Source organism: Thermobia domestica, chromosome 12, assembly GCF_964235325.1.
Source record: "Thermobia domestica chromosome 12, izTheDome1.hap1.1, whole genome shotgun sequence".
In the NCBI taxonomy this organism is placed as follows: Eukaryota; Metazoa; Arthropoda; class Insecta; order Zygentoma; family Lepismatidae; genus Thermobia; species Thermobia domestica.
In genome coordinates, this window is record NC_137465.1 from 57,976,451 (window position 1) to 57,997,187 (window position 20,737).

The window sequence follows — 20,737 nt, forward strand, 5'->3', positions numbered from 1 at the left end:
GAGACAGACACTCAGGCAAACTCTATTTTATTTATATTAGAAAGGTCAGATCCACCGTTATTGTAATAGAGCGGTGCTTGAGTGATTGATCGTAGAAATTTAAAATCCAATGAGTGATAATTTCATAGCCTTGTTTTATTACAAGTTTAAACTCTTTAGTCAGTAGAGAAGAGGGCATGATTCGTGGGTCAGAGTTGATGACAATGGGTTTCGGTGGGTCTTGGGTCACAGTGTGTGACAGTGGTTCATGGTGGGTGGTGGGACAGAGTGGGTCACGGTGGGTCATGGGTCACGATGGGTGGTGGGTCAGTTGGTCGTGGCTAAAGTTTTCATTGCCCCACACTCTCTCTGAACTACAGTGTTGAAAATTAATCAGTGAAAATCAATTGCAATTGATCAATCAATTGAAAGTAATTGCTGTGGAAATCAAAAATTGCAATTGAATTAATTGCTAATTAATTTCAATTGCAATTACTTTCAATCGATTGATTAATTGCAATTGATTCTCCTTTATGAATGGGCAACTGCAATTAACAATTAACCATTACTTACTTCCGTTGCCAATTGCAATTAACAATTAAATTTACAGATTAATTGTTAATTGTCAATTCAATTGAAATTTGCCCAACACTGCCACTCTTCTCTTCACTGTCCCGATCCGGCCCTTCAAACTTTTTTTTCCTTCTATCGAAGCCAGTACTGCCTATTTGGGAAAAATCTCAATGTAGAGTGGTAGTGGTAAAGACGATGCATATTCGCCGTTCTGTTGGAAGGGGGGATGGTGGAATGTGCCGTAAAATTTTACGTTGCCCCCATAGGAAAAAATCTAGATTCGACACTACTAATATATATATATATATATATATATATATATATATATATATATATATATATATAATTGAGAAACACTATGTTTGTGACTATAAATCTCCCGAACCGCCCCACTGAGCTTAATCAAATTTGAAACATGGATGAGTTTTATGGCTGGGCTGGTTTTAGGCTATTCACTTTGATGGTACATCTTAGGGGGGGTGTAAAAATTAATAACATTTAATAATTTCTGAACCACTCGGCCAATCTTGATCAAATTTTCAACATAGATGAGGCTCAGGCCTGGGATCGTGTTATTTAAATTTGACGAAGTAACGTGGGGGCGGAGAAAGAGGATACATACATACATATATATATATATATATATATATATATATATATATATATATATATATATATATATATATATATATATAAAATCAATTTATATAAGACTGAAAGCCACTATTTTTGTAACTTAATAACTCTTGAACTATATCTTGAATATCCGACCGATCGCAATCAAATTTTCAAGATGTATGAGGTTTGGATCTGGAAACATTTTTGTAATTTTACTTTAACGGTACATCCTAGGGGGGAGGGGTAACGTATAAATAGAAACTAATAAAACCTAATAACTTTTGAACCACCCAACCAATCTCGATCTAATTTTCAACAAATATGAGGGTCGGGCCTTGGGTGTTTTTTTATCATTTCACTTTGACGAGCCAACGTAGGGGAGGGAGAGGGGGCAGATATATGTAAAAAAAAATAAATAAAAATGCCTGTCTCTGTGACTTCATCACTCTTGAACCACCCGACCGATCTAAATCAAATTTTCAATATACATGAGTATAGGGGCAGGGATTACTTTAGGCTATTTACTTTGACGAAACAACGTAGGGGAGGGCGAGAGGGAGAGAAATTTAAAAATGATCAAAAATGACCGATATTAATGTTGAATCCATAGTTTTCGGGCCCGATGAGACAAACAGTAACACTTCTGATGCTGTTTCAATCCAAGTTCAGCCCTAATAGTTGGGAAGGTGGAGGGTACAATGGAGGAGAGGGGGATAAACGTTTTAAAGTGATCGAAACTGAGTAATATTAGTGTCGAATCAATAGTTTTAGGAGTAGCTGAGATTAACAGTGACAATTCTGATTTCGTGTGCCGCAGCACGGGGGAGGGGGAGCTATTTATAATAATAATAATCGAAAATAACCAATATTAGTGCCTAATCCATAGTTTTCGGGATCATTCTGATGAACTGTGACATCTTCGATCCGGTTTACATGCAAAATCAGCTCCGCCACTTGCGGGAAGGGGAGAAAGTGATATATAAAATGATCGATAATGGCCACTATCAGTGTCAAATTTATAGTTTTCTGGGTCGCTTAGATGAGCAGTGGTACTTTCGATCATGTTTAAATTCAAATTCAACCCCACAACTTGGGGGAAAGGGAGGAAGAGATATTTAAAGATAATGGAAAATGACCGTTAATTAGTGCTGAATCCACATTTGTGGGGGGGTCGCTGAGATGAACAGTGACACTTTCGTTGCCATGGCCCGCAACATAGGGGAGGAGGAAATATATATATAAATGACCGAAAATGACCATTATTGGTGTCGAATCCATGATTTTTGGGTTCGCCGAGTTGATCAATGATCTTTCCGATGCTGTTTAAATCGATGCCATTAAAAACGAAAACAGCATATTTCACGGGTACTAAACACATGAAATACGGAGTTGTGCTTTAAAATTTTCATTTTAACTTAGCAAAGTGGGTAATATATACTAGTAATACTAATAAAGCTCAGGTACTGTCCTTTCTCTATTTCAAAACCACCTATTTTTTTAAATGTCTTTGCTATAATATCTATTACTGGAGCTATCAGTATATTTTTGTTTTTCGTCTTTATACAACACCAAGGTTATAAAGGAAGGTCTTTTATATGTGGGTTCGGAACTTGAATCTGATAGGTCGTTCCCAACCATACTATCTCGCCTCCAGAAAAACTGGATTACAGGGCAGAGTCTAAAGCAAGAAATTTCTCTCTTTTGCTAAAAAAAAACTTTAGTTCGCATACTAGTCATAGCACATGTTTAGAGGTTTTTCAACGAATCTGTATGAGACGAGACCTGCAAATGACACAATACTGAAAGTTGAGCTTACACCAGGAGTCGAATCTGGTATCATCCTAAAACAAAAAAATCCTAATGGCTGACTACTTTAATGCTCATAAATCATTCTAATGTAAAAATTTTTGGTGAGCCCGGCCCCCTAGACTCCCTGTGGATACGAGCCTGTGTGACCCCCCACCCTCGAACACAATTTTCTGGAAGAAAGCCTCTATTCTTCCTTTTGTCTGTCTAGTTTACTGAAAAAATGAAAAGCAAACTAGATCACAGAGCATAGAGTTGGAAATGATTGTCACGTTGCATTGCAGACATATTTCGTACCGTTGGTGATTTTGAGAGGTTTTCCAGGGACAAAATTCACTTCGGAGTTATATCTCCTATGGTGCTCAATATGAGTTGAGTTGATTTTGTCGTCCCTTTCAGCAGCGAGGCTATATAAGACGGGACCTACTGATTAATTGACAAACCCGAACTACATGAGCTCTCACCGGAATCGAACCCGGGTCTCTCACGCCAAAGGCACGTACGCTAACCACTTAGACACGAAGAAGCTCGGAGCTCATACTAGAAAAGAAGAAAGCACATTATGGGAATTTCAGTGCAGACAACTAAGTACGACGACTGTTAAAAGAATATTTTTCATCTTGAATATATTGTAATAATGGTCAATCTTATTCGATAATGTCATTTTTTAAAAAATAGCATTCTCTTTTCTGTAACTTACTACAGTATACAAGTTAAATTTCACACAGTGTGCAAAAGAGGGGAGGGATTACAACGTACGATGGGCTTCGTTCGCTTCCTATCCGATGGACAAAACCTTTCTTGTAAAATTCAGCGTTTCAAAGAACCTGTGTGGTTGCTGATAGCTACACATAAATTGACAGAATTTTAGTACTGTCTGCCTGAAGCAACCACACACTGAAGCTGCCTGAGGCAAAAAAGCAAGCACACCGCAGGCGTGGTGGCTTCTGTGCCTCGTAACATTGTGTTTAAAAAACAGACACAAGGCCACTTGTCAGTTCTTGTAACTGATAAGGCTTTTTTTCTTTTATACAAATCATATTGTTTGAAGCCTCTTTATTCCTTTCAAAAACAATATAACCAGATTCATGGGAACCCACAGCAATTGTAATAAAAGTTGAAAAAATATCTGTATCATTCAGATACTTTATTATTATTATTATTATTATTATTATTATTATTATTATTATTATTATTATTATTATTATTATTATTATTATTATTATTATTATTATTATCACATAATATTTTTCGTTAGTCCTCACAGCAATTAATACTTAGCAGCAGGGGTTAAAGTGCGTGGGAACGCGGGGGACCCTATCCCCACCTCCAAAAAACTGTATACGGCGTCCTCCCACTTCCTAAGCAATTACAATGGGCAAAGATAGGCATGGGGGACGGCGTGACGTCATGCCGCTACCTACCGTACCCCTACATTTTCAGATGATTCCATCCCATCTAGCCTAATCCCACCTCGCCTAACGATTTATCAGCCACTTATATCTCCAAAATAAGAATGTCTACCATTTTAGGCGAGATGGGAATTTCCATCTTACTTAATTCCATCTCGCCTAAAATGGCGATAGGATGCAAGGAGGGAATTTCTGTACTGAAGAGGGAATTCCTCTAATAGAATTTTAACCAGATATTTCAATCAATATTGGCAATCTCTGTCAATTACAATATAAATATATAATAAGTACTATACAAGAAGAAAGCATAGGGGGAAGGCGATTTAGTGAATTTAGTTCACTTTTGGTTTATTTTGGGAATACTGGAAATTGATTGGCAAAGAGAAGCTAATCAGAAACAGGATAGAAATATAGAGGGTGTTTCAAAACAACACTTACAACGTTTGAGAGCTCATTCCTGACACCGTGATAAGACAACCTGGGTGCACAATGCTTCCTTTTGGCGCTATGACCAGCCAAAAACCAGTCGGAAAAATGCCCAAAACAGCCGTAACTCGAGAACAAAATGTCGGATCGAAGTCGGGGGAAACAAAATGTATATTATTTTTAGCCATGGCTTCCATTAATGCACAACCCGATATGGTACAGAGGCAGCACAAAGGTCACCTCAAATAAATTGAAGAATTATGGGGATATTTTATGAAAGGGGGTTATAGCCCCACACAAGTTACTGGCACATGCAAGGAGCATTAGAATATTAATTCTGTGACATTTGTGAAAAATCTGACGCTCACTGGCATTTCCGGAACAAAATTTTGAATTTTTATAAAGGTACATCATCTAATGCTTCGTCCCCTGTGCCCCCCTAAGGCGGTGCGTTACCAAAATAGCATTCCATATTTAAAAAATGCATACTCTTTTGCTACAATGACAATGCCAAATTTCACACTAATTAACAAAAACACCTTCTTCTCGTATGTCCCTACTAAGGATATTTCTGGTGATTTTCTTACTTTTGAAAGGGGGCTGTAGCCAAATTATCAGTCACTCTTACATGTAAGGAGCATTGGAGCATTAATTATGTGACATTCGTGATTAATCGGACGTTTACTGGCACTCCGAAAATAAATTTTGGGATTTGGTAACACATCACCCACCAGCTTTTTACGGCCCTTGAGATATCCCTATTTTCATTTTCCAACCATTTTTGACCATAAATCGACTTTTGCGAGGTGAGAAAGGAAGATACGAAAGAAGGAAAACAAAGTTATTGTAGAAGCATTATCATCAATATTTTGCATTCCAAAATACGGAATGTTACTTAAAAAACATAACTTTAAAAGAAATATCTACTAAAATGAAAGAACAATCATGGCATTTTAGGCGTGTGCGTAACAGTAATATACAAAATAAATATTACAATACTTTTGAGGGTCTAGATCATTTAGATTAGATATTGGTATTCCAAAGGTAAACAAATGAAATATTTTTTTTGACTGAAAACGTGATTTTGAATTTTATATATATATATATATATATATATATATATATATATATATATATATATATATATACAGACTGTTATACAATTCGTGTAATTTTCTACAGCACTGGGAGAAAATGAAGTTTTCACACCATTAATATAAAATTTGGCACTCTTATTGAGAAATATCTGAATTTTTCGAATTTCTAAAGGAAATAGAAGAAAATTAATGTTTAGTCCCCCTTTTGGAAGTGTAAACACAGAAGTTCATTTACCTTATGGGAGGTTCAATGTTAAATTTTGGAAGCAGTTTTCTCCAATAATTATTCGTAAAGAATTTGGGGCAAATGAGTTGTATTTGTTACGAAATGCAAAAACACTCATTCACAAAGCTAGTAAAGCCGTCTCAAACATTATTTTGGGAAGGCCCCCCTTCGGGGGGCAAGGGCCGTAAAAAGCTGGTGGGTGATGTGTTACCAAATCCCAAAATTTATTTTCGGAGTGCCAGTAAACGTCCGATTAATCACGAATGTCACATAATTAATGCTCCAATGCTCCTTACATGTAAGAGTGACTGATAATTTGGCTACAGCCCCCTTTCAAAAGTAAGAAAATCACCAGAAATATCCTTAGTAGGGACATACGAGAAGAAGGTGTTTTTGTTAATTAGTGTGAAATTTGGCATTGTCATTGTAGCAAAAGAGTATGCATTTTTTAAATATGGAATGCTATTTTGGTAACGCACCGCCTTAGGGGGGCACAGGGGACGAAGCATTAGATGATGTACCTTTATAAAAATTCAAAATTTTGTTCCGGAAATGCCAGTGAGCGTCAGATTTTTCACAAATGTCACAGAATTAATATTCTAATGCTCCTTGCATGTGCCAGTAACTTGTGTGGGGCTATAACCCCCTTTCATAAAATATCCCCATAATTCTTCAATTTATTTGAGGTGACCTTTGTGCTGCCTCTGTACCATATCGGGTTGTGCATTAATGGAAGCCATGGCTAAAAATAATATACATTTTGTTTCCCCCGACTTCGATCCGACATTTTGTTCTCGAGTTACGGCTGTTTTGGGCATTTTTCCGACTGGTTTTTGGCTGGTCATAGCGCCAAAAGGAAGCATTGTGCACCCAGGTTGTCTTATCACGGTGTCAGGAATGAGCTCTCAAACGTTGTAAGTGTTGTTTTGAAACACCCTCTATATTTCTATCCTGTTTCTGATTAGCTTCTCTTTGCCAATCAATTTCCAGTATTCCCAAAATAAACCAAAAGTGAACTAAATTCACTAAATCGCCTTCCCCCTATGCTTTCTTCTTGTATAGTACTTATTATATATTTATATTGTAATTGACAGAGATTGCCAATATTGATTGAAATATCTGGTTAAAATTCTATTAGAGGAATTCCCTCTTCAGTACAGAAATTCCCTCCTTGCATCCTATCGCCATTTTAGGCGAGATGGAATTAAGTAAGATGGAAATTCCCATCTCGCCTAAAATGGTAGACATTCTTATTTTGGAGATATAAGTGGCTGATAAATCGTTAGGCGAGGTGGGATTAGGCTAGATGGGATGGAATCATCTGAAAATGTAGGGGTACGGTAGGTAGCGGCATGACGTCACGCCGTCCCCCATGCCTATCTTTGCCCATTGTAATTGCTTAGGAAGTGGGAGGACGCCGTATACAGTTTTTTGGAGGTGGGGATAGGGTCCCCCGCGTTCCCACGCACTTTAACCCCTGCTGCTAAGTATTAATTGCTGTGAGGACTAACGAAAAATATTATGTGATAATAATAATAATAATAATAATAATAATAATAATAATAATAATAATAATAATAATAATAATAATAATAATAATAAAGTATCTGAATGATACAGATATTTTTTCAACTTTTATTACAATTGCTGTGGGTTCCCATGAATCTGGTTATATTGTTTTTGAAAGGAATAAAGAGGCTTCAAACAATATGATTTGTATAAAAGAAAAAAAGCCTTATCAGTTACAAGAACTGACAAGTGGCCTTGTGTCTGTTTTTTAAACACAATGTTACGAGGCACAGAAGCCACCACGCCTGCGGTGTGCTTGCTTTTTTGCCTCAGGCAGCTTCAGTGTGTGGTTGCTTCAGGCAGACAGTACTAAAATTCTGTCAATTTATGTGTAGCTATCAGCAACCACACAGGTTCTTTGAAACGCTGAATTTTACAAGAAAGGTTTTGTCCATCGGATAGGAAGCGAACGAAGCCCATCGTACGTTGTAATCCCTCCCCTCTTTTGCACACTGTGTGAAATTTAACTTGTATACTGTAGTAAGTTACAGAAAAGAGAATGCTATTTTTTAAAAAATGACATTATCGAATAAGATTGACCATTATTACAATATATTCAAGATGAAAAATATTCTTTTAACAGTCGTCGTACTTAGTTGTCTGCACTGAAATTCCCATAATGTGCTTTCTTCTTTTCTAGTATGAGCTCCGAGCTTCTTCGTGTCTAAGTGGTTAGCGTACGTGCCTTTGGCGTGAGAGACCCGGGTTCGATTCCGGTGAGAGCTCATGTAGTTCGGGTTTGTCAATTAATCAGTAGGTCCCGTCTTATATAGCCTCGCTGCTGAAAGGGACGACAAAATCAACTCAACTCATATTGAGCACCATAGGAGATATAACTCCGAAGTGAATTTTGTCCCTGGAAAACCTCCCAAAATCACCAACGGTACGAAATATGTCTGCAATGCAACGTGACAATCATTTCCAACTCTATGCTCTGTGATCTAGTTTGCTTTTCATTTTTTCAGTAAACTAGACAGACAAAAGGAAGAATAGAGGCTTTCTTCCAGAAAATTGTGTTCGAGGGTGGGGGGTCACACAGGCTCGTATCCACAGGGAGTCTAGGGGGCCGGGCTCACCAAAAATTTTTACATTAGAATGATTTATGAGCATTAAAGTAGTCAGCCATTAGGATTTTTTTGTTTTAGGATGATACCAGATTCGACTCCTGGTGTAAGCTCAACTTTCAGTATTGTGTCATTTGCAGGTCTCGTCTCATACAGATTCGTTGAAAAACCTCTAAACATGTGCTATGACTAGTATGCGAACTAAAGTTTTTTTTAGCAAAAGAGAGAAATTTCTTGCTTTAGACTCTGCCCTGTAATCCAGTTTTTCTGGAGGCGAGATAGTATGGTTGGGAACGACCTATCAGATTCAAGTTCCGAACCCACATATAAAAGACCTTCCTTTATAACCTTGGTGTTGTATAAAGACGAAAAACAAAAATATACTGATAGCTCCAGTAATAGATATTATAGCAAAGACATTTAAAAAAATAGGTGGTTTTGAAATAGAGAAAGGACAGTACCTGAGCTTTATTAGTATTACTAGTATATATTACCCACTTTGCTAAGTTAAAATGAAAATTGTAAAGCACAACTCCGTATTTCATGTGTTTAGTACCCGTGAAATATGCTGTTTTCGTTTTTAATGGCATCGATTTAAACAGCATCGGAAAGATCATTGATCAACTCGGCGAACCCAAAAATCATGGATTCGACACCAATAATGGTCATTTTCGGTCATTTATATATATATTTCCTCCTCCCCTATGTTGCGGGCCATGGCAACGAAAGTGTCACTGTTCATCTCAGCGACCCCCCCACAAATGTGGATTCAGCACTAATTAACGGTCATTTTCCATTATCTTTAAATATCTCTTCCTCCCTTTCCCCCAAGTTGTGGGGTTGAATTTGAATTTAAACATGATCGAAAGTACCACTGCTCATCTAAGCGACCCAGAAAACTATAAATTTGACACTGATAGTGGCCATTATCGATCATTTTATATATCACTTTCTCCCCTTCCCGCAAGTGGCGGAGCTGATTTTGCATGTAAACCGGATCGAAGATGTCACAGTTCATCAGAATGATCCCGAAAACTATGGATTAGGCACTAATATTGGTTATTTTCGATTATTATTATTATAAATAGCTCCCCCTCCCCCGTGCTGCGGCACACGAAATCAGAATTGTCACTGTTAATCTCAGCTACTCCTAAAACTATTGATTCGACACTAATATTACTCAGTTTCGATCACTTTAAAACGTTTATCCCCCTCTCCTCCATTGTACCCTCCACCTTCCCAACTATTAGGGCTGAACTTGGATTGAAACAGCATCAGAAGTGTTACTGTTTGTCTCATCGGGCCCGAAAACTATGGATTCAACATTAATATCGGTCATTTTTGATCATTTTTAAATTTCTCTCCCTCTCGCCCTCCCCTACGTTGTTTCGTCAAAGTAAATAGCCTAAAGTAATCCCTGCCCCTATACTCATGTATATTGAAAATTTGATTTAGATCGGTCGGGTGGTTCAAGAGTGATGAAGTCACAGAGACAGGCATTTTTATTTATTTTTTTTTACATATATCTGCCCCCTCTCCCTCCCCTACGTTGGCTCGTCAAAGTGAAATGATAAAAAAACACCCAAGGCCCGACCCTCATATTTGTTGAAAATTAGATCGAGATTGGTTGGGTGGTTCAAAAGTTATTAGGTTTTATTAGTTTCTATTTATACGTTACCCCTCCCCCCTAGGATGTACCGTTAAAGTAAAATTACAAAAATGTTTCCAGATCCAAACCTCATACATCTTGAAAATTTGATTGCGATCGGTCGGATATTCAAGATATAGTTCAAGAGTTATTAAGTTACAAAAATAGTGGCTTTCAGTCTTATATAAATTGATTTTATATATATATATATATATATATATATATATATATATATATATATATATATATATATATATATATATATATATATATATATATATATATATATATATATATATATATATATATATATGTATCCTCTTTCTCCGCCCCCACGTTACTTCGTCAAATTTAAATAACACGATCCCAGGCCTGAGCCTCATCTATGTTGAAAATTTGATCAAGATTGGCCGAGTGGTTCAGAAATTATTAAATGTTATTAATTTTTACACCCCCCCTAAGATGTACCATCAAAGTGAATAGCCTAAAACCAGCCCAGCCATAAAACTCATCCATGTTTCAAATTTGATTAAGCTCAGTGGGGCGGTTCGGGAGATTTATAGTCACAAACATAGTGTTTCTCAATATATATATATATATATATATATATATATATATATATATATATATATATATATATATATATATATATATTAGTAGTGTCGAATCTAGATTTTTTCCTATGGGGGCAACGTAAAATTTTACGGCACATTCCACCATCCCCCCTTCCAACAGAACGGCGAATATGCATCGTCTTTACCACTACCACTCTACATTGAGATTTTTCCCAAATAGGCAGTACTGGCTTCGATAGAAGGAAAAAAAAGTTTGAAGGGCCGGATCGGGACAGTGAAGAGAAGAGTGGCAGTGTTGGGCAAATTTCAATTGAATTGACAATTAACAATTAATCTGTAAATTTAATTGTTAATTGCAATTGGCAACGGAAGTAAGTAATGGTTAATTGTTAATTGCAGTTGCCCATTCATAAAGGAGAATCAATTGCAATTAATCAATCGATTGAAAGTAATTGCAATTGAAATTAATTAGCAATTAATTCAATTGCAATTTTTGATTTCCACAGCAATTACTTTCAATTGATTGATCAATTGCAATTGATTTTCACTGATTAATTTTCAACACTGTAGTTCAGAGAGAGTGTGGGGCAATGAAAACTTTAGCCACGACCAACTGACCCACCACCCATCGTGACCCATGACCCACCGTGACCCACTCTGTCCCACCACCCACCATGAACCACTGTCACACACTGTGACCCAAGACCCACCGAAACCCATTGTCATCAACTCTGACCCACGAATCATGCCCTCTTCTCTACTGACTAAAGAGTTTAAACTTGTAATAAAACAAGGCTATGAAATTATCACTCATTGGATTTTAAATTTCTACGATCAATCACTCAAGCACCGCTCTATTACAATAACGGTGGATCTGACCTTTCTAATATAAATAAAATAGAGTTTGCTTGAGTGTCTGTCTCTCTATCTGTGTGCGGCCCGTGGACCAGACGAGTGGACGAAAGTTTTAAAAATTTGGTCGCGGGTAGCTTGTTCTAGGCCACAGATCAAGACGAAGAGTTTTTTTTTTCAACCGGGACCGGCCTGGGAACCAGACAAGTTGGCCGAAAGTTACCAAATTTTGGACACGGATATCTTGGTTCAGGTCCCAGACGAAGGTGAAGCGTTTTTGACTAAATTCGAACCATGGGGGTCTCAGGAGGGCGTTAACCCAGACATGTAAAAGTAGTAGAAAATGACCGATATTAGTGTCGATTTCATACCGTAGTTTTCGCGGTCGCTGAGATCAATGGTACTACTTTCATTAGCGATGATTTTCTAATTCAGCCACCATTGTATGTGGGCCGGGAGTCACCGAGGTGGAGAATTGCGAGACATGTAAAAATAATGGAAAATGACCGATATTAGTCTCAAATCAATAGTTTTCACTGTCGCTGAGATGAATGGTGATACTCACACAGGCGTTGACTTCCAAATACTGCCCCCATCGGCTGCTGGCCAGAGGCATGGTTTTTTTCAAAATTGGAACCAGAGGATCATAGGGGCTTTTATCGGAATATGTAAAAGTAGTAGAAAATGGCAGATTTTAGTGTCACATTCATAGTTTTCGCGGTATCGGCTGGAGGCCAGAGGCGATTTTTTCACAATTCGAACCAAGGGGGTCTCAGGGGGCGTTTACCGGGACATGTAAAAGTAGTAGAAAATGACCAATATTTGTGTCGAATCCATATTTATCGGGATTGCTCAGATGTATAGTGACAACCCCGATAGTGTTTACGTTCAAATTCAGCCCCCATCGGCCTTCCCAATGAAAACACATGTATATATATTATTTTGTTTTCCATGTAGTTAACATTAATGTCATAGTAGATTAAATGATAAAATTCGAATTAGTAATTCTGTTTTACATTGCTCCATACATACACTGGAGCAAATCCCGGGGGGATGAAGGGGACATGTCCCCTCCAATCTTGGAACTGGGGAGATTGTCCTCCCCAATAATCCGATTTGAAATGTGTTTTTTGGGAGAGAAATTTGATTATTTGTGTCCGATCGCTAGAAAGGAAAGTGAGATGAAATTAATGTCCACTCAGAATAAGCCTCAAATCTGCCCGCCTCCCAATGTTGAAGACAATTCTGCTCCCCTGATCCTCTACAGCATTGTTTCTCGGCTACAGAAATATTTTGAACATCGCTATATATGTATATATATAATATGGGAACGATCTTACCCGTGACTCCCCCCTCCCCTAATGTTGAAGACAGATTTGCGCTGTTGCATACATACCTGTCGTTTCTCGTTTCTTTTTGTCCATGAACTCAAAATCCTGGACAAGGCTTGCATAAATTTCTCGCCGTGCTTTTTGCTTTTCAATCCTGTCCTAGAAAGAGTCTGTTATCTTATCCCATATGCAAAGTCTACATTCCACAAGTTCAATAACGGTTAAAATATCGAATGGAAAAATTCCTGCCATCTCTAAAAATCTAAGCAAAACTAGAAAGGTAAGAATGCAATAATACACAACCTTTTGATCCAGTCACTGTAGCTAAAATGCAGAACTCTATCAGGGGGTCGATCCCGGTACAAAGGGGAGAGGGAAAACTTGGATATATAGCTTTGGTCTTTGTTTTCAATTGCCATTCTACACATTATTTTTTAAAATGGGAGATTTGGGATAGTTTTGGAAGTGAGAGAAAAAATCTGTAACAAGTGAAGCATGAAGTCACATCCCTATTGTTGAGATCACAATCAAGAAAATGCCAAGTGAGTAACTTGTCCTTGGAGCTTGGGAAAGAGTGTTTGATTGTGTTGGTTTCGTTTCAAAATAATAATACTACTTTGACTTGTCAAAAAATATTGTATTCAATCACTGCTTATTGAGTGGAACCGGGAAAAGTGATCTGCACACAATTCTAATGAAAATAAAAGGAAGTAATAATAATCAGGATTTTTTCCATATGCTTATGTTCACAGTGTATCAAAATTTGAAAATTACGCTTAAATTAATTTCCAGAATGTATTGAAATTTAAATGCATTAATAGATTAAAAAATATACCATCAAAGAGTGTGTGTGAGAGAGAGAGAGAGAGACAGAGAGAGAAAGAACAAAAATTAAAAATTAGTGGAAAATAATCAAGAACTTGGTTATCTAAATTTTCTATATTCTATTTGGTAATAGCTATTTAGAGGGAAACCAGTACTCTTCAAACTTCCCACATTTTATACTTATTTAATAAAGGGAATTAGCTACTCCAAAAGAGAGACTGTAAAAAAATAATAAGCTGTTCCGAAGTTGTTTATAGGACAAGATAATAATAATATTATTATACAATTATAATAGAAAAAAATGGAAACAACAAAATTCCAAAGACAAGAAACGAAACAAAAATATACAGCGCCTTGTCACTCACTCTCTTCATCTAACCCGCTGGCCGGCCGACATTATCGGTGGCGTGTGCATCCAATCATAAGAAAACATTGCCACCGACAAAATCGGTGTCGGCGATACCGCCGACATTATCTGGGGCTTGGCCGACAGCATCTGCGTGTCGGAGGATCGGCCGATAATATCGGTGGCGTGTGTAAGCTACGATTTGAGTACATTGAAGTCGATTTCACCGCCGACATTATTGATGCTTCCACCGATATTATCGTTGCCGTGTGCAAACGCACTTAAACTTCTCTTTGATCTGTACGTAAACTTTTGTCAGTTGATGCAAAAAATAAGTGAGTTTGTTCTACGCTCTACATTTCGAAACTGATTTTATAAGATGAACAGACTCCCCACACTTAAAAACAACATAGACAGATTTTCTGAAACTTTCGTACGTTGTTAGCTGCAATATTCCTGTACAGGTAATTATTCGCGGAGATGTTTACATAGAATCAAGGAAATCTTTACGATCTATGAAGAGAAAGAAAACAGACTTTGTTCTTATTTGCTGTCAATCTGCATTCCATCGGTTTCTTTTTCTCCGCGGACAATCCTAAGTTCATGCACGTGACCTAGCGAGGTAAGAGAAAGAAAGAAATCTACCTGGTTAGATTTCTATCTGCTGTTCTGCACTGTTGCAAAATGCAGCCAATATCTTAAACAGCTTTTAAATGGAAGAAAATTAATTTTTAATTAGCGCGCTATAATATTACCTTAGCAAGAAAAAGTAAAAGTGAACATGCAATATTAATACTAATAAACATTTGGCCGAATTTTGAACTCTATAAAATAAATAGTTTTTATAAAATTTTGGAAAGAAATATGCTATGTTATTATATATATTAGGGATGGCCAAAAATTTTCGGATCTGGATATCCCGGATCCAGTGAGATCCGGATCCGGATCTTGCCGGATCCGGACCTAGATCCGGATCTCGGATCCGAATCGCAGATCCGGGTCTCGGATCTGGATCCGAAATTCGAATCTCAGATCTTGATTCGTATCCAAACCTACATCTGAAATTGTGATCTTATAAAATTGGATATCTAAAATTCGTTAAAACTTTTTTCGGATTCACTGATATAGTAGGTTGCTGTGTTTTTAAATGTTTCCGTAACACGTTTGTGCTACCTTTGTTCTTTATTTTATTTTAACCTTTCAATATTTACATGTTGCACTTTCTGTCGAAGTCGCTTTAGTAAAATGTTTCTAAGTTTGATTTCTTCCCATTTCAGAGTATAGTGAACTGTCTGAAAACTGATGTAAATGGTAACAAATTCTTCTGTTTAGCTCCTCTTCGAAACTTAATGTTAACTTCACATTGATAATATTTATTTTATTCTTAGAAAATAAACTTTCTCCTTTTCTCAGATACAAATGAAATATCTTTTAGATAAGGCCCTTTTAATCGCAGGAATGCTAGACAAAACAAACTCTTTATTAATAGTAGTTTCTGACTCACTAGAGTCCAACCATCAACAAATGTAATAATGAATATCTTTCACTTCGAAGGTATATACAACAAAAAATATAGACTGGTTGGCGTGAGAATTTCAGGAGAGCGATATGGTTGTGTTCGTTGTATGACTTTATTACCTAACTTATGGCTTGCCCTTCTGAGGTCGGTCGTTTGTTGAAGGAGTAAATATAAAAGAGATTTCTATTATTTTTTCTTCACCCTCCATTTTTCTTTAAACATACATTGCAGGAGGTAACCAAAACATATCCATACGTCGTATCATTGAAGCGTTTTGTGTTTTGTATATTAAAGTGTTCAAAAATATTTAACATATTTGCATTTGTTCATGTGATCTCAGGTTCAATTCTCGGTGGGAACATACATGAGAAAATTGAAAGCTGAAACAATATGAAAATAGTATTTAAAAGTCAAGAAATTGATATTAAAACTTTAGCTATATATTGGGACTGTAAGGCTGTAGTTAAATTAACCCACACGGTTCGTGAAGATATATTACGTCGTTATTGATTTTTCACTATAAACTACCAGATACATCCTCAGAGGCTACTTTACACTGTAGTAATCAACAGATGAAAACATTGGAAAAGCAATAGAAGGAAGGTCTCCAGAGCCTTAGATCAAGGTACTAACCTAGCATTTGCCCAGTATAACTGAGAAACAACCCTGGAAAATCCTCAGTCAGGATGGCTGGTCTCCGAATTCGAATCCGGTATTATCCGATTGCGAAGCAAGAATCATAACAAGTAGCCTGAGCTCGTTCCGTATTATTATTATTATTATTATTTAATTAATGTAATGTTTTAAAATTAGTGCAAATTAAACCTACTTTATTTATTGCTGATGTTATAGTTAATAAGTCTACATGAGACATCAGTCCGCTATCAAGAAAGAATACTAGAACTGGAATTCAGGAAGCGAGGGTAAAGAGATTAATGAGGATGAGGAAACTATGTACGATGCAAAAACTGAGTAATTATGACTTCGTCACAGATATATTCGCTTACATACGTCAATTAATATTTCTCTGATACAGTGCACTCTTACTTTCTATAGTGGCAGGAAAATGGCTTTATATAGTGGCTTTTGTAAACGAACACACTAAGCACGTGGGTATAGGTGCAATGTCCGTGCAAAGAAATATAGGTAAAACTAGAAAAAAAATTAGGGAAAGCGAGGGGAAATGATAAACCGCCCTTCAACTTAAAAAAAAAATAACTAAACTTAGAGCTACGAAAGACGCGAGAAGAATTTTATTGAAAAGATTGTTTTTCCTTAGTGATTAGTTCTTCTAACTATGAACATGAATTAAAAAGAAAACAAGTAGCTAGCTCCGAGTTTCGCAAACTAGTTGGAAAGAAAATATTGGATAAAATTTAATAATAAAGAAGGCATTTATGATAATTAAAACAAACTAAATTTTTGGCACGACAGTCCTTTAGTTCCTACCAGCGGTCTTACGTTCAAAGTGGGGATGTGTAGTCAACGCATCGACACCCGAAGTCTTTATGCCGGCTTTCTAGACTGGAGTCCGCTACCTCTTACTTAAGATAACTTCCCCACGATGCTGGGTCAACATCGAAATTGTTGAGTGCCTCTCCGGAAATTGAACCCATGACCACGGGCACCGAAGGCAGGCTTTCAGTCTTCTATAGACGAAAAGCTATCGTTACCCACATTATCTAATACAGAAATAAGTTCTGATTCTCTAATAGCTGCTGATGGTGATAGTCAAGGTTCACCGAAGCATGAACCCAAACCCAAACTGAGATATTGATGTCACTGGAACGCCTAAAAAGTCATTGTGGGTAAGTGAATTGCCCGGATGTCCGGAATTGTCAGGATGAAGGGCGATGGTGATGTGAAATGCGGGGCTGTCAGAGGTACTACTTATGATAATTGGATTTATAATCTATGTTGCCATAAACCCTCTTCAAGAACATAACTGTTAATCTTAGCTTTGAAAATGTTACATAAGGAGTTTTATTGCTATTATTAGGTTGCATTAGGAATTATCGGATTTATTTTAACGCTTAATTTTTACATCTCTTCTAATTTACGAATATTTAAATCGCAATTATACCCTTAAGGTCAATTAGTGATATTTTAAATCATGAAATGAAATGAAATCTTTAAGTTTAATGTCCCGCGGTTATGCCGGTTAGGCTAAAGGAGACGGTGATAATGAGAAATGAGTGAAATGGTGAAATGAAGGAAGTGGGAGGAAACGGGAGAACCCCGAGAATACCCACGAGCACGATGTTTGTCCACCACAAAGTCCACACGGCGCGTGCTGTAATCGAACCAGGAACCCCAATCACCGGAGGTGAACGCTCTACCACGGAGCCACCGCACCCTTCATTTTAAATCATTTCGAACCAACTTTATATACGGTTAGTCTTACTATATTTGAATAATTGAGACCAGAAGCAGTCTACACGCTAAGTCCAAAAGAATCTTGGCCGACCTCCTGATAAACCACGTCTTTCAGAAAGGTGAATTGTGGCAATCCGATACCCACATGAGGAAATCTTCGGTTCAGTGTGAAAGCTTCTATAAGAACCAGCACTCTCATCAGTGAAATGTGCTTTGGTAATTTTTATTCAATGTGAAAGTACCTAACTTTATTGCTAAAAAAATGGCATTTATTTCAAACAAGTCGCCATTACAGTTTTCGTATTTAAACACAACACTCATGAAAAGTCATGTTAAAGCGCGACTTGCCCCTGAAAAAGAATATATATATCTGTTTCTAGTTTCTCGTGTTCCCCAAACTACACCCGGACTTAGTGCAAGTGCCTTCCGCTCGCACTACCTAGGTGCAAACGGCTATGATCTTGGTACTAGCACTTGTTTCGGTTTCCAGATCTCAAATATTTATCTTTCAGCCTGATTCTATGTATGAATCCGAAATTTCAAATCTAGATAAGGGGCACCAAAATTCATAGTTTATTCTCGGTGTTCATATTGTAATTTATTAAATAATTATTAAATCTAATTGTAAGTTATAAATTTGATATTTTGAGCAGACTGAGCAAGATAAATATACGTAAAAACTAGTCAATACTTCTCTTAACTGTTTATGTTTTCTTAACTGTCAATGAAATAGGTGTATTGAGGAATTTTAAATATTCGTGTTTTGTATTCCGGTTTCAAATATAAATATGTATGTATTTCATCTCGGTCCTGCAACCGGGTGGACTTAGATTCGACATTCGAACTCTCATCCGGATCAAATCAGATTATTTTTTAGTTAGGCAAGCATTTAATCGTTAGTGTAGATTGAAGGAGACAAATAGACTTCCCAGTATTCTTCTTAATTTTCTGTTTTCTTCTTCACTGTCAGGACTTCGTGAAATTTCTTTTGGCGAATTTTTGATATTCAAGTTTATCACAATTTGGGTGGGATGTGGGTTTGGATAAGAATCAAGATCTGAGATCCGAATTTCGAACCCTGATCCGAATTTCGAATCCAGATCCGAGATTCGAGATCCGGACCCAGATCCGAGATCCGGACCCAGATCCGGATCTTCGAATCCGACCAGATCCGGATCCGGCCATCCCTAATGTATATAACGTTACCCTCGCATTCCCCCTCAGTTTTACCCCTACTATATATGAGAATTAACATTTCCCTTTATACTTATTATGGACATAACAAAATGGATACTCAGAACAGTTTTGGTTTTCAAACACTAATGCCAAGAAGCAAGCATATCTCCATGAAACAAGCATATCGTTTTGTTTCTTTCTTTCTTTCTTGACTCTTCGATCTAGTCGATCGCCTGAAGGCAAAACATCGCACAGCAAACAAGCTGCTTCGACACGTGCCAACGACAGAACGAAAGTCTTGATTTTAGTACTCAAACTACACTCAGGCAAAAAAAAAGCATAATGCCCGCACGCTTCTGTGCCTTGTAACATTGTGTTAAAAAAAACACAAGGTCAGCTGTCAGACACCTGATAAGACTTTTATACAAATCGTAGTTGTTTGAAGCCTCTTTATTCCTCATAAAAACAATATATCCAGATTCGCGAAAGCCCACAGAGATTGTATTAGAAAGTTAAAAAAATATCTTTATCATTCAGATCATATTATTATTATTATTATTATTATTATTATTATTATTATTATTATTATTATTATTATTATTAGTAGTAGTAGTAGTAGTAGTAGTAGTAATATTAGTAATAGTAGTAGTAGTAGTAGTAGTAGTAGTAATATTAGTAATAGTAGTAGTAGTAGTAGTAGTAGAATTACCACATAATATTTTTCGTTAGTCCTTACAGCAATTAATACTTAGCAGCAGAGGTAAAAGTGCTTGGGAATGCAGGGGACGCCGTCCCCCACCTCCAAAAAATGTGTACGGCGTCCCCCCAGTTCCTAAGAAATTACAATGGGCAAAGATAGGCATGGGAGACGGCGTGATGTCATGCCGCTACCTACCGTTCCCCTACCTTTTCAGATTCACTTTATCTTTGCTTAGCAGGAAATCGATACAAGAGTTAGTAGGACAGCCAATTTTTATTGATAAAAATCGTAATTTGGCGTTATTAAAAACAAAATTTCTGTGTCTGGAGGTAGAAGAGAGGGGACCAGGGAAGTTACTATTGCCACGTACAAAAATGAAACCTGTATTCAACACTGACTACGTATAATTCAAGGATTTTTTTAAAAGCAAAATGCTTACACCTTTTCAAAAGTAAAATTAAAATAATTACTAAGAAATACATTCATTGAAAAACTCAGAGGTGGCAAGTCCACCGTTTTAAATCTGCTGCAGAGCGTTCGAGTCCAAATTCAAGTAAAGTTAACGCATGGAAGATCCAGCTTCGATTCCCGGTGGGAGTTCATGTGATTCGGATTCGAC